This window comes from Lagopus leucura, unplaced genomic scaffold, assembly GCF_019238085.1.
Source record: "Lagopus leucura isolate 7727_CA_CO unplaced genomic scaffold, USGS_WTPT01 Super-Scaffold_797, whole genome shotgun sequence".
NCBI classification, from domain to species: domain Eukaryota; kingdom Metazoa; phylum Chordata; class Aves; order Galliformes; family Phasianidae; genus Lagopus; species Lagopus leucura.
Window position 1 is genome coordinate 2804086 of NW_024962259.1, and position 14385 is coordinate 2818470.

A 14385-nucleotide genomic window follows, 5' to 3' on the forward strand; every position below is an offset into this window, starting at 1 on the left:
CAGAGCCTCCAGCTGTCACCTCCCTGGGAACACAGCCTTGCAGCTCTGATGCTGAGCACCCCGCAATGAACTTTGCCTCTGTGCTACCCCTCTGCCAGACAGCTCCTGGTTAATGAGTCTGTGTGAGCCCAACTGGCTCTAGACAGTATTTTCAAATGTGACACTATGAAAGGAAAAAAAAGAAATAGGTCGAGGTGATTATGCAGAGTGACTAATGATTGCTGCATGCTAAGCTGATATGTGATGTCTGCCTATGTTTTCAAAGGTGCATAATAATATGTCCTTGTCTGACCTGTGGTTTTGCTGACACTTTTCCTGAGTTAATGTCATCTCAAAAATGCCCATTAGGCTGGAAGCTTGAACACCCTCAGTGAATGATGCCAGCAGAGTGGAAGGGCTAGCAAACTTCACAGAACTCCTATGCTGAGGACATGTCTGTGGCTCTCAGGCACGAGGCGTTAATGCAGACTGATCCTGGAGCTAGGGAGGAAGAGAAGAGGGGGCTGTTCTGCTTGGCATTCCTAGGCAGGAGAGCACTGCCAGCCTGCCTGCCATCCAAACAGCCAGAACAGGTATAATTGTGCTGAACCTGGACTTCCCTGGCCAACAAACAACGCAGCAGGCTGAGTTGCAAAAAACAGCCTTTCATTTATCTCACAGTTCTTTCAGGGACAAGAGTGTAAATACAATCCTCGAGAAATCTCCTTGACAGGTGCAGACATACCAGGAAAAGCATAACCTCTGGTTCAGCCTATCTGTGAGGAGGATCTGAACCACATTCTGCCTCAGGTGACAGAGGTAAGCCATCACATATGGGCTGCTGGGCCTGATATGGAGAGGGAATGACAGGGGCAGACCTGCTTAGAAGGCAGGACGCCTTCTTCAACGTGCACCAGCAGTGCATTGCCATGGCAAGAGCAGTCTGTGAGCGAGCAACAGGGAGCAGCACACACAGGGCCCTGCAGTGCTGCTCCAGGCTCCCTGCCTCAGCCCCAAGGTGCTGCTCAGAAGTTGACAGTGATCAATTTTTGCCCCATTGTCAGATCTCTGCAATCACAGGCAGAGAATATTTTTGCACAAGCTCCTTGATTTACCTCAACTAACGTGACAGGAATACTTCTCCCACTTTTTTTTTTAACAATTGCTTTTTTTTAAAAAAAGAAAGCTTGCCTGAGCCAACAGCCTGATTGTTCCCTACATGTATTTGTCTCCCAACTGAAAAAATCTCGTCTGCTCATCCTCTATCTTTCATCCTAATTAAATAGTAATGTGAAGTAATCAGCAGCATTGTCAGTGGCTCTGGTGCTGCACAGACACTTTTGAATATACAGCATTAAAAGGAAACAAAGCCAGATCTTCCCCAGCAGCTGCAGCAGGACCAGCTTTGTAGGCAGAAACAGCCCTGCAACACAGGTGGAGCTGCACTGACCCAGGGAGAACCTCTTGGGCTGCAGGACAGCCATGATTCAAGTCCCAGCAGCTTGCAAAGCGAAGAGAGGTGGGAGATTTAAATTGGTTGGAGGAGCAATGTTGTCCTGGTGCTCTCCTTTGGAAGGACTGACACCATGCTGTCATTAAAGCTGCCCTAGCTTCCTGTAGGGGCTTGTAAGCATCACACATGCAAAGACAAGAATGAACCCAGACTCTGTCAGTATGACTGGAGGGAATGGCCTCAAGCTGTGCCAGGGGAGGATCAGGTCAGAAATTAGGAAACAGTTCTTCAAAAGAGTGGTCAGTTGCTAGAACAGGCTGCCCAGGGAGGTGGCCGAGTCCCTGTACCTGGAGGCATTCAAGAATCGTTCAGACATGGCACTGAGGGACATGGTACAGCGGGCAATGCTGGCGGATGGTTGGACCGGATGAGCTCGGAAATCTTTTCCAACCCTGGTGATTCTATGATTCCATGACTGTAGTGCTGGCAGAAGGCCTGGGCTGTGCACTGATGCAGGTGAGATAGGTCAGGCACGGACACCCTGCCTCCAAACCCACAGTTTCACATTTCTGCACAGATCTGTGACAGATTTCACCCCCACTATGAGAACCCTTCCTGTGCTGTATGCAGTGTGGCTTCCTTACCACTTCAGGACAGAGGAAACTACCTCTAGTTACCTTTCAGTTTCTGCTTCTGTAATCCAGTCAAATTAAAATACTGAAGAGCTCTTAAACGCTGATCCCTGCCCTCAGTGCTCGGTTCTCCCTTCTTATTAATTACACTTAATACAGAAGCATTCAGATGTTTTCAGAAAAAAGCTCCTGTTAGGCAGAGTTATCAGCAGGGGGGAAGCTCTGGGACCCCACGTCATCTGTGAAGCAGCTACAGATGGCAAATTACCATAGGAAATAGAAGTGCCTGTGGGTCCACGTGGTTCTTGTTACCACCAGCTCTTGGGGAAGTGGTGTGAGTGTGAAGGCAGCCCCAGACTGCTGGAGCTGGAGTCAAACCAAACATGAACATTTTGGTCTTGTAAGTATCGATAAGAAGAGTTTCTTCCCTTTCTTATGTCTTCATTCTAAAATGAAGAGGCCCTGTTCTCCTACAGGAGAGGCAACATCCCATATGAATGGCACTGTACAAATGCAATCCAGGAAAATCCTCTCTTCCTGTACAGGTTTTTGATCTGAAGAGATTATATGAGCTAGAGGAAATGTGTGCCACCCAGCAGCACAGCAAGTGATGCCCTTGCTCTAAGTCAGGAAACATCTGAGAATTTTGTTCTTGGGTAAAAAACAGCCATTTTTACTAATTGTAAAGAAAGTGACCCAGGACTTTCCCCAGCCCTAGGATTTGTTTCACAAAGCCCAAATCAGTGCTGCCAGTGCACACCTCCCTGCTTGGCAGGGCACGTCCTGTGGCACTCGAGTCCAAAGACTTTCCCCTTCAAGTACTACAACACAACATGGGACGTTTCCTAGTAGCAACATTTTACTTTTGTGCAGTAATCTGCACAAGAAAAAGAGAAATCTTACTCAGAATTTCTTTACAGGTGAGGAGATTTATCAGACAACAGGTGAGAGCTCTGAATTCACTGCACAACACTCCCTTTGATGGTGCCTCAGTAATATCTCACTGTTGGCTTTGTGATAAGACAGCCAGAAAGGTTTCGTGTGAAGTTTCTAAAGACTGCAGAAATACAACACAGCATTTCACTCTTTCACTTACTGACAGCTTCACAGATGAGAAACCTGTGGCAGCTCCCAGAGCTGGTGACTCAGAAAGGAACGGCTGTTATCTTCATGCTGGGGAGTTCAGAGGTAAACAAATGTTTATGAAAGCCAACTTTATCCATTAGTCTCACACACAGTGCCATGCATTGCTCATATCAGACCTCACAGACGCAGTGAAATCCTGACTTCATTCATTATTTAGGTCTTCCTCCTCCCTTTTCCACAGGATTAAAAGCAACTCACAAATCTTTCTTTGGAAACATCTGTACAGGTTCATTTTAAAAATACAGGAGCACCAAAGTATCTGACCAACAGTTCTTAATGGTTCCTCAACATGCCCTGGTTCCCACCCTTCCCTGGCCTCCTGTGAGCACTCCTTGGGGCACTGCAGCCATGTGGTCCATCTCAAGACAGAAGGCACTTGCCCCAGTTACCCCAACAAATCTTCCTCAATGAGGTTAACCTTCAAGGACACGGTAATGAAAAACTGATGGGAGCAACAAAGTGCAATAAGCCTTTGAACTTGCACATGCCAGCAAGAAATATGGAACAGTTACTGTTAAAGGAAGCTTCTTGTGGGGGCTAGGCAAAAACACTTGAGGTTCTGTCTCTTGCTCTGCAGCTGGGAAATGATGGGAGCATATTCGGTCTGTATCAATTTAAAAGTTCCACCAATTTTAAATAAGGCTAGGATTTCTATACAGTGTTATGAATGTATTTCTACAATGGGCAAGAAAGTTTACCTAAGTATAGCACTATTTTACCAAAATAGCTGGATAAAGCTGTACAATACATGGGTTAGCTGTCCTCTGACAACCAGGAACAAAACAAACTCCTTTGCAAAGACAAATTGCTTGTTATCACAGCCCTATTGACAAAGGCTGGGAAAAGCTCCAAGGAATCAGCCTTTTCAATATACCTTTTTATAACCTTACTGTATCTATCGATGCCTTTCCTTTCCAAACACTTCCCAGCCCTGCTGGTCGGAGAGCAGGCTGCCAGGTTTGTGCTGTCAGCCCCAAACACTCCTTATTTGCATCAACCCTGTATCAACGCTGCCATGGCTACATTATTACTCCACTTTAATCTTGCCAGCAGCTTATCATAACGCCTTGTACCAAAACAAGCCTGAGTTCCAGGGCACACACTCACCCAAAGGAGCTGCAGTATCTCACAGCCCGTTCCCCAGCTGACACCACAGTCACTATCAGCCAATACAAAACAGTGAGCCAAACAGCAAAGCTCCCAATTAATAAAGCCTCTCAAGGGTCTGATTAGCCTTCCTTGGATTTCTGTAAACTTAGGGAATGTAATAGTTGAAAAAAGGGGGAAAAACTGTCATCTGTTTGGCCAGATGCTGGAAGCACACCCAGCTGGGCTCCGCAGCGCACGGAGCAGCAGTGCCCGCTCCTGCTGCCCTGCGCTCCAAACCTCAGCAGCTCATCTTGGCATGGCACTCCCTGACAGAAGCTGCATTTCTCTGCATCTCTGTTCCAGACATGGCCTCTGTGTCCCTGATTAGAAGAAGGTCAAGTAGCCCGTATCTCCTTTTAATTTTTAATGGCAATTTCATGCTGTTATTTCAGCGGCTGGAGGCAGTGCAGCACAAATCCCTCCGGAGCAGTTTGTGGATACTCTCTTGCAGTCTGGCCTACTTTACTTCCCTGTTCAGTTACAAATTGCTTATCACAGCCCAGATGTGTGGCACTACTGGAAATGCACACCTTTACCCCATCTAATAAATTCCCCACCGTGCAACGTAAAAAAATGTATTTTGATCCTCCTCCAGTTTCTAAAATTAGAATATAATCAAGATCTAATTTTTTGAGCCCAGCTGAGTGCTACAGTGCAACTCTAATCAGCTCAGTTCACACCATTTTGGCCCTGGGCAGCACCAGCAGTGCAGAGCCAGCAGTGGGCATGGAGCTGGGGAGGCCAAAGCCCACTGCTCTGAGGGGGTCTGGGGCTTTTCAAGAGCTGGGTGTCAAATGTGAGGACAAGGAACCTGGAAAGGCATCCCAAAGCTTTCGCAGCTAGAACAGCATCAAGAAATTTCCTTAACTTCATTGGTAATTTTGATGGCAATTCTTGAAGCTATTGAAATGGAGTATTTGAACCGTAAAGCACTGCAGGCAGCACAGCAGTAATTGTGTGACGGAAATATCGTCCGTAAGATTTCACCCTGGGAGGATTTTTATATATGTTTTTTTTTTCAAATATAAATGGGAGAATTCCTGGCAGTATATGAAGCACTTTTGTTTTGAAGAAATGAGAGAGGCTTCCTCCAACAAAACGCACTGCTCTCAGTCTGATCAGAGAGGCTAAAAAGCAGAAAAGAAGCAGGGAAATTCTCTCTGTTTGCTCATGCAAGGAGGGATTCCACTGGCTTTGTTTAGCTAGAACATTTTTTTGTGGTTGGCTTTCTCTCTGCTCTTTCATAACCACCTGGAACCTTGGCTTTATCAGACAGCTTTTACATATCTGCACGCTTTTCTCCTAACTACAGACAAATCATAAAACAAATCCAAACCTACTTTAGACCATGATTCTTAGTCCACAGAAGACCTTACATTTCTATTGCACCGCCTTCCTGCTCAAATATATGCAAAGTCCTGTATCTTCCATAAACGCAGCACAAATCTCCCCAACAGCAAAAAAAAAAAAGATATGAGGTGGAACGGGAAGCAAATAAAGAGCGAGTAAGCTTCAAGTTCATGAACTGAAGGGCAAAGATACCCTCATCCGTCACACGAGTGCCAAGAACCCCCAAATGCTATGTACACCACCTCTCATTTGGCTACTTTTATTACAGACGTGTTGACATTCCCCAGAAGGCCGTATTTCAGAATCAGGACAGCTTCACCACTCTGACTGAGCAGCTGTATTTCTTCACAGGAGAGCAGTGCATAGCGTGTGCTGTCACAGTATTTCTCTTGCTTCTATTAATAATGGTTTATTCAATACAGGTAATTAATGTGGATGGATTCTCAGCATAGCAAATAAAAGGACAAAAGGACTAAACCGAATCCATGCTTACCTGAAGGATTAAATCAATAGGATGCAACTTTCCTGATAGAAAGAGACCAACTTTCAGCTCTCAGCTGTTATCCAGCCTCTACCCAAAGAGCCCAGCTTAGTTTATCCATGGAGAAACATGGCTGGGAGGAACATTTTGCCATGGCAACTGACAATTCCAGAAAAAAACCACCCCCAAATATGTGCTCAGCCAGAAAATGGGCAGAGGAAAAGCTTGAAGACAATACCTTGGAAAGAAAGAACAGGTGAGATGGAAAATGTCTCTTAAACATAGGTTCTGTCAGAGAGAAATGTGACAGGCTTTCAAATAGTAAAGCTTTTGAACACAAAACCCTACCTGGGCTAAGAACAGAACTAACTACACAAAATACAGTTGTGGATAACACGAGGTGCAGATGCGCAAGGTAACAACCCTGATGGGGCCAGGAACAATGTTGTGACGTTTTGCTCCCTTGCTGATTCAAGCTCCCCAGCCCAGGTCCTTCAGGCCTCAGACTGTGGACTGAATCTGGAGGAGCATGGCAAGAATGGATTGGAAAGCATTCCTCCCAGCCTGGGAGCACCCAGATTTCAAAATATTTTCTTGTCCCAGCTCAGGATGAGAAGGTCAAACCTTAAGGTTGTTTTTTAATACAGCAACCAAGCAGAAACAAGTCCAGGGAAAAGTAATTTCTCCTCTAAAAATGTCAGTGTGTGATGTTCCACCAAATCACAGAATTCAAACTGCTTTTGAAACAGAAAACATCCTCAAACAATCTCCTTTAAGGCTGCTTTTGGAGGAGTCAGCATTTATTTTGTTGGAGGACATCTCCCTTACCCCGAGTGCAAATCTGCTCCTCCTCTGAACAGCAGCTCACCAGGACAGCCTTTGCAGTCAGTCTGAGCAGCCAGAGAGACACATTTCTATGCAGGTGTTTTGTACCAAGAACACTTTGTATGTATGCACAAGCATATAAAATATAATTCTGAACATCGCCAGGTGAAAGCAGGCAATTTCCATGTAAATTAGTCTCAAACAGAAGCACGCTGTGCTTTTCATTGCTCTTGGTAATTGTTCACTGGGGGTTTCTTGGCAGATGTAGTTAATATTGCTTTCTGATGCTCTAGAGAAAATAGAGGAAAAAAGAGCTGCTGAGTGTTGCCCTTAGAGGTTATAACAAAACTCTAATCTCTGACAACACACCATTACCTACGTACAGTCCTACCTCAGCCAACCTAGAAACATGGAGATTTTTGCCTGTAACCGCATGGCTGTGCTTTATGAAGATTTCAAACAGAGCTGAGCTTAGAAACCTCTTCCAGTAGGAAATTCAGGCAACAAACGCCTCAGAAAGAATGCCATGGTGTGGGCCTAGATTTACCAGGGACTGAGAAGCAGAGGCTGGGATCAGTCCCTGGGCTGGGCCCCCCCATCATCCCTGAAGATGCTGACTGCACTCTTGTCCCATGGGATGCAATAAAAAGCTGAGGAGAAGGAGAATCTGGCAGATTTAGGAGCATCAAACATAAGCCAGATTTCTATATCAACACATCCAAGGGAGATGCGAGACAGAGCAGTACTTCCCCAGCTGAACTATTGGAATATATCAACATCCTAAGTTTTGATTACTGCAGGAACGAAGATCCAGCCTCCAGCTTCTGGAGGAGAGACATTTGGACGGGTTGTCCCTAATCACAGCACGGGTCCCACAGTGACAGCAGGACAGGAGGGCCCACCAGCGCCTTGGTAAGGGGAGCAAATGACAAACATGCTCTGTGCTGATGGCTGCACAGCACGAACAGCTCAAGAACCCCCAGCACAGGGAGGCAGCCGCTGAGCATCTGCAATGCCAGAAGCACAAGGGGAGCCAAGAATGACTGAGAGCGTGTGGGTGGTGGAGAGAACTGGAGGCTGATAAGAAACAGAAAAAAATAAAGCTTCAATTTGCTGTATTTAACACTGCTCCTCCTTACCACGTAGGTCGTGTTTTTCAATTTGCTATCAGTTAGAAGACATTTCCAACTTCACAACTTCGCTTCTGTGCTCCTGCTAAGATGGGAGATCTGATATCCTTCACTCAAACTGCCTCAACTTCCAGAAGGAAGCACAGTGAGGTCAGTACATCCAGCACACACGGACCTTTGTGATCCACGTGGAAACAGATTTTCTTGGGAGCTCAGCCCCGCCAAGTCTGCACCAAAGACAAAACAAACCTTATCAACAGTTAAGCTGTGGAGGATGTGTGGTGCTTTCTTTGGGAAAGATCTGGTTTAACTTGAGGCATCAAGCTAGTACAATTCCTTGACTGTTATTTCCATGGTGGATAACACCCAAACCAGGCAGAACAGACTTCTGACTTTTCTGAAGCCGGTGGGGGACTCCTAATTGCTACTGAAAATATTTTCAAAGAAGTGGATCAGTTAGTAGTCCCAAATCCATCCCAGAGGCAAACACGATTTATTTGTCATGTTTCAACAATTCTTCTGCTGTTCATACAGTGTAATTAATCACTTGGCAGGCAGTGAACACATGCAGGACACAGAAGGCAGCTCATTCTCTGACGTGCAGCAATCATTCTGCACCTTGTTAAGAGGCAGTCACTCTTATTGACAGATGTGAGCAGCAAAAAAAAAAAAAAAAAGGAAAATCAGCAACTGAATACAGGACCAGTGACTAGGAAACAAATGGTCTTGTTTAAAACAGGGACCCTGGGATCATTGCATCTTACAAAGGCTCTTCCACTGGTTTGCGCGTACAGCATTTGGGCACAGATTTCAGACGAAGGAATTCCTCATCTATAAGAACACCTACCCTGCTCTTCACAAGCGGCTGGTGAGGTATGCTGCTGCCTGGTCTCACTGGGAGAAGGCTCTCAAATCTTTCATTCAACCTGCTCTTGTTACCAAATCAGGGGATGGCCACTCCAATCTGAACAGCCAAAACGTGCCATGTGAAGTGCTGAAAAATCCAACTCCTTTTGCCGATTCCCTTTTCCTCTGACTTAGGAGCTGAGACAGAAGAGCACTTGAAGCCAGGCAACTCTTTCCCTGAGCCTGCAACACAAACCTTGGCCAGAGAGATGCGGATGTAGCCAGCCCAGTTCCCTGCTCCCAGCTGGCCAGGCGCCCAGCAGGGCCCAGAGCCAGCTGTTCAGAAATGCGAGACACAGGCACTTTGCTTTGTTTGAGCTGCCTGAATCTGGGTCTGGGTTTTCACTCAGATACCTCAGCGGTGGACTTTCTGTTGGTTCTCATCTCCAAAGGCTGTCCAGGGCTCTGAGGAGCTTGCAGAAACTTGCTATGGAGCAAATCCTGCACAGACTTTTGGCTTTGGCTACAACAGCAAACAGTGGGAAGAATTCGGGGTGGATAGACTGGCTTCTGCCACACTCTGGGCATTTTTCTATTTTCCCTCTAAGGGCTGTAAGAGACAGGAATTACACTGACAGCACTTTGCTGATGCAGTACCTCAAACAGACCACAATACAGACCCGAAATACCAAATCAACAGACTCCATTCACCCACAGAAATGTGGGAGTATTCACAGGTCCTGGAGCCGAGAGGCTCTACAGCTGCTAACTTGTGTAGCTTGTTGCAGAAGAAACCTGCTTCCCTAGTGTTTATAACCACTTCCTTAACACCCTAGAGGACTTTCAGTAGCAGTAGTAACATGAGCTTCTCCTGCATAGTGCCAGAACCCCGTGGTGTAAGCACAAGGTTGGCAGTGGCACAAACAGGTGCTAACTCAGATCACCTCATCTCCTGACACTGCAGCCCAAGGAAAAGCTCAGCAGAAGCTCCCAGTCCCTCCTAACCCACGTCTCCCAGCACAGCTGCATCTCATAAACTCTTTTTCTACCTCTGTGAAAGAGTCACCAAGGATGTATGGCAGAGCAGGGACTCAAACATTTTGTTTCAAATCTGACAGGAGTTTCCTATTCTCTGCATGCACTCACATACTGTGTGCAGTCTGACTCAGGGCTGAGTCAGAGAGACACTTCCCTTTAATATGAGAATCCTGTAACACCCAATTGCTGCTCTTTGCTATTTATGCATCACACCCCAACAGACCTGAGCTCAGTGGATGAGTTCTCTGTTGGCCTGAAATACCATCCTGACACAGCCTCTCATTATAGGCCATTAAAAACCTTCCATGGAATGGCCTTTGCAGTTTAAATTGCATACACAGTATATTTTTTTCCTTCTGTTTTGGGCAAAGGTTTTAGATATTAAAAGCTCATCAGTTTTTGTTCTTGTTTACACTAAAGAAAAAGATAGGTAAAAACAGACCATTTAAAAAATGTCAAATGAAATGTCCCACTGGTATGTGAGGATCCTGCATATCAATTTAAATTAAATTGCATTCAGTTGGTTTCAATTAAAGGCTTGAGGTTTGTCAGTTTCATCTTCCCCCATTTGACTCGAAATACACAAACAGGCTGATGAGTTCAGCACCTTACTGTGCCTCCTGCCTCTACCTCATCCCACTTCTTGGCATTACCTTCATGTCCTCAGGTTTCTGCTTCACTGTGGACTTCAGAAAGCTACAGCACAGGCAATAAGCCCATGGAGAGAAAGTCAAAGTGACAGCAGAGGAGAGGAGAAATAATGTAAATGAGGATTACATCTCCTCTTCCTTTTCTCACTCCTAAATCACGTCAGAGACAGCATACCAACAAACCAGCTCAGTATCTGCCTTTGTCTAAGCACAGCCTTTCAGGTGCAATAAAAGAGATGCATTCCCTTTAAAGTACCTACTTGTGCCACCACAGCAGATGGTCCTTCTGCTGCCTCCTTCTCCTGCCTGCACCTGAGAATTAGACAGACGTGCAAAGGGTGTACTGGGATGAATGTCAGATTAACAGGCAAATGCAGTTTGTGCCACTGGGAGCTGCCCATAAGCTCGACTACAGGAATTCACACTCAGTAAGGCCTGGGAAACACAGAGTGAGCTCATGTTCTCAGCAAGTTCTTCGCTGGGAGCTCAGCACAAAATTCAGAGATAACCTCAAATCCACCCAGGCCTCAGAAAACTTCCTCTATGGAAAAGTTCATCTTCCTTCCCCATAGGAGGGGCTCCTTAACGCAGCCTGTTCTCTGCCTTCTCCCAGCCCTTAACTGACATCTAGTGAACAGTTTCTGAATTGCACCTGAAATACCTGGAAACTGCAGGTAACCGAGATGCTCTTCCTGGAAGGCAGAGCTGTGCAGAGGAGCTGTGAGATAAGCGTGGAGCATACATCGTGCATCATTTCCTGTCCTCTTACCACCACTTCTCAGAGGCCACACAAACACTGCATCGATCCAAAGTGGGCAGACAGCTAGCTGTTCCTCTCCCAGAGGCACAAATCTAGGATGCAAAAGGGAATGCCAACAGCTGCTCTCAGCATTAGCAGCAAACACAGCTCCCACCTCTTCTGGCTGCTGGGAAGCTTTGCAGCCACGTCTCTTAGCTCATCTTCAAGCACCTTCTCTGCAGTGTGTCCTTGGTTAATAGCAACTCCCAGAGGAATAGAGACCCAACAGCCATGCCACCTGCCTTCTAACGAGCCAGCAACATCTGCACAGCAATAGGAAAACATCTAGCATTTGCAGAGAGACTGCTTTGCATTTTATAGTCTCTATCATCTCTTGCAAAACAGGGAGTTTGGTTTATGGTATCTATTGAGGTTACCAAGCAACAGCATTGCGGGTATCTATGTCACCAGTTACAAAACAATACGGTTTCAGAAACAAGCAGACACAGTGTTGTCAGCCCTCTACCACCCAGGTTCTAAAGCCAGCCTGTCATCTTCATTGAGTGAAAAGAGACAGCGAGCTCAGGCAACTTCTGTCCATGAAAAATGTTTGTGGCCAAATTCTGCCCTTTTGTTTGCAGTCACAGAGGTGTCCTTCAGTCCTGTGACAGACATCTTCTGCACTGAAGTGAGGCAATTTCTCTACCTTCTGCCCAAAAAATGGAAACTGTTTTGTGTGTTGCTATGAAGCAGTGCAGATAACATGGCCCAAGGACAAGGTCCATGGCGTTTACACCTCCCACCACATGCTCCAGCAATTAAGTTTAAGTGCTGAACCCAGCTATTCACGAAGGAGTACAAGGAAAATGGGAAATTTTTGAGGCTGTTTGGCCTCAGTTCCCAATCTCTTCCACACCGACTCACTAAAATTTTCATCACACAAAGTATGTGTGTAATGGGAGGATCTCTTCTCCACACCTTAGTCAACGTGAAACTCTTTTTTGTAGTCTGATTTTCCAGCCAGATGTGTCAGAGCTGCAATGGTGATTGGTGCTTCCTCTGCTGAGCTTCTCAGCTCAGTAGCTGGGCAGCTCTTGACCTGTAGACTTTTGCTTCCTAGATTCACGACTATTAACAGGTCTTCCCTACTGATTTAAGCTGTATTTCACACAGGGTAACTGTCAGCTGGCCTCAGAGAATTTAGGATTTGATTAGCATTGCTGTTACAAGCCTCACTATTTGCTTGGCTGTGAAGGGAGTCATCCTGTACAAGCTCGCTGGCACCACACAAGTGAAAAACACTGATTGTATCTAATTAAATTAGTCAAACTTCACAGGTGAACAAGTCTTCAGAGCACTTCTGCAGATCATAAACAACAACAGCATTTGTAACAACCCAGCCACACAGCACTCCTGAGACTTCCTCAGCGCAATGAGACAAAGTTAATGCTCCTCTTACCTGGTAATAGTAATCATCATACTGCAGCTCATAGTGCTGAGGCCCAGAGTTTTCAGGGGACAGAACATCATTCAGTAACTCTTCACAGCCTGGAAAATAGGAACAAAAGCAAATGATCAGGCTGAGTTTGTCTTCCTAGAGATTACACGCACAATGAAGGAAGAAGCAGAGTCACAGCTAATCTTTATGCGTGAAATTTGAAAGTTAACTCTGGAATATATATATAAATAGCTGAAAGAAAGCTCTGCCTCCAGAATGAGGCACTAAATTGGTACCATCACACTGATGCTGACTCACCACCAATGCTCTGAGCTACAAGGAAACGGAAAGCTGGACATCATTTGGCTCAGTGACTTGTTCTGCAGCATCAAGACCACCCCTGACCAGCACCAAGCTCAGGGTTCACAGACCTGGTGCTAACTGGTGTCCATCTGATGTTGTTTCTGATTCTCTCCTGTCCAAGGGGTGGACTGGGCAACATGTCACAATTTCCCCTTCAAAAAGGGCTCAGTCACAGGGCACACAGTGTTTGGCAAGCAAACATTTATGCACTGCCATCGAAGACTTTCAACTTTTGTGTTTGCTTTTGGTAACCACATGAGCAGCTGGAAAAATCAATGCCTGCATTTCCCTCCGTCCTTCTCTCATCTGAAAACCTGAGACAAATATAGAAACACTGAAATCACCAGATGTCTCATTCCACATTAATTACCACTGACTGCACTTGGCATGTGGAGCTGCAGAAGGCAGCAGTGTCAGGCCAGGTTAGTTTACAATAACCAGTTTACAGCCTTGGGCCTAAACTGTGTGAAACCTCAGCATGCACACACACTTGGAAGCCACAGTTATTCAGCACAATACCTTTGGCTGTGACCTTCTGAAAAGAGACAAGATATGAAACATTTTGCCTTGAGAAGACGTCTTTCTACTTGACTTGCCTTGTCTGTCTCTAAACATTTCTGACTCACGTACGAGCTATTTGTTTCCCCTGGTTTCAGTATTTTGTATGTCAGCATGTGCTTGACTGAGGTTACTTTCTGGTCCTCTTCCAGAAGAGGATTTTCTTTTGTGCATTTTGACACTAATATCAAAAGCTTATTACTCATCAAATTGCTTTGTGCCAGCACTCACTGTGACAATCTTTACAGATACGAACAGCTTGCTCTGCTAAACGGCCTCTGTGTGATATGGGGCATGTACCCATCAAACTACCTCCACAAAAGGACAGAAGGAAAGAAAATAAATGCCAAAAGTTGCATAGCAGTGGATGCACTCTGCTGCAATGAGGATGTGGTTACACAATTCTAAACATTCCCAGTTATACCTTCAGCCATAAATTTAAGCCTTATATTCCTAATGAAATTGTACTAGCAGTGCTTCCAGCTGAAGACCTCTAATCGGTCAGTCTTTATTTCAGCCTGCTAGATAAGCAATGTGTCACCTCCCTCAGCCTTCTCCTGTGACCAGCATGGGGCAGCTCTCCCCACTTCCTCATGACAGCCACCTGG

At 45.7% G+C, this 14385-nt stretch overlaps 1 protein-coding gene across 1 annotated transcript in view; it reads right to left on the bottom strand.

Moving 5' to 3' along the window:
- The window catches only part of RAB11FIP4 (RAB11 family interacting protein 4), a 50094-nt gene extending 36730 nt beyond the window's left edge, over positions 1 to 13364 (bottom strand). Inside the window, exons 1-2 of the mRNA XM_042865162.1 lie at positions 13288 to 13364; positions 12878 to 12966 (exon numbers count right to left, since the gene is read on the bottom strand). The gene's annotated coding sequence lies outside the window, so the exon portion shown is untranslated. The remainder of the gene's footprint in view (positions 1 to 12877; positions 12967 to 13287) is intronic.
- Positions 13365 to 14385: the final 1021 nt, after the last annotated feature.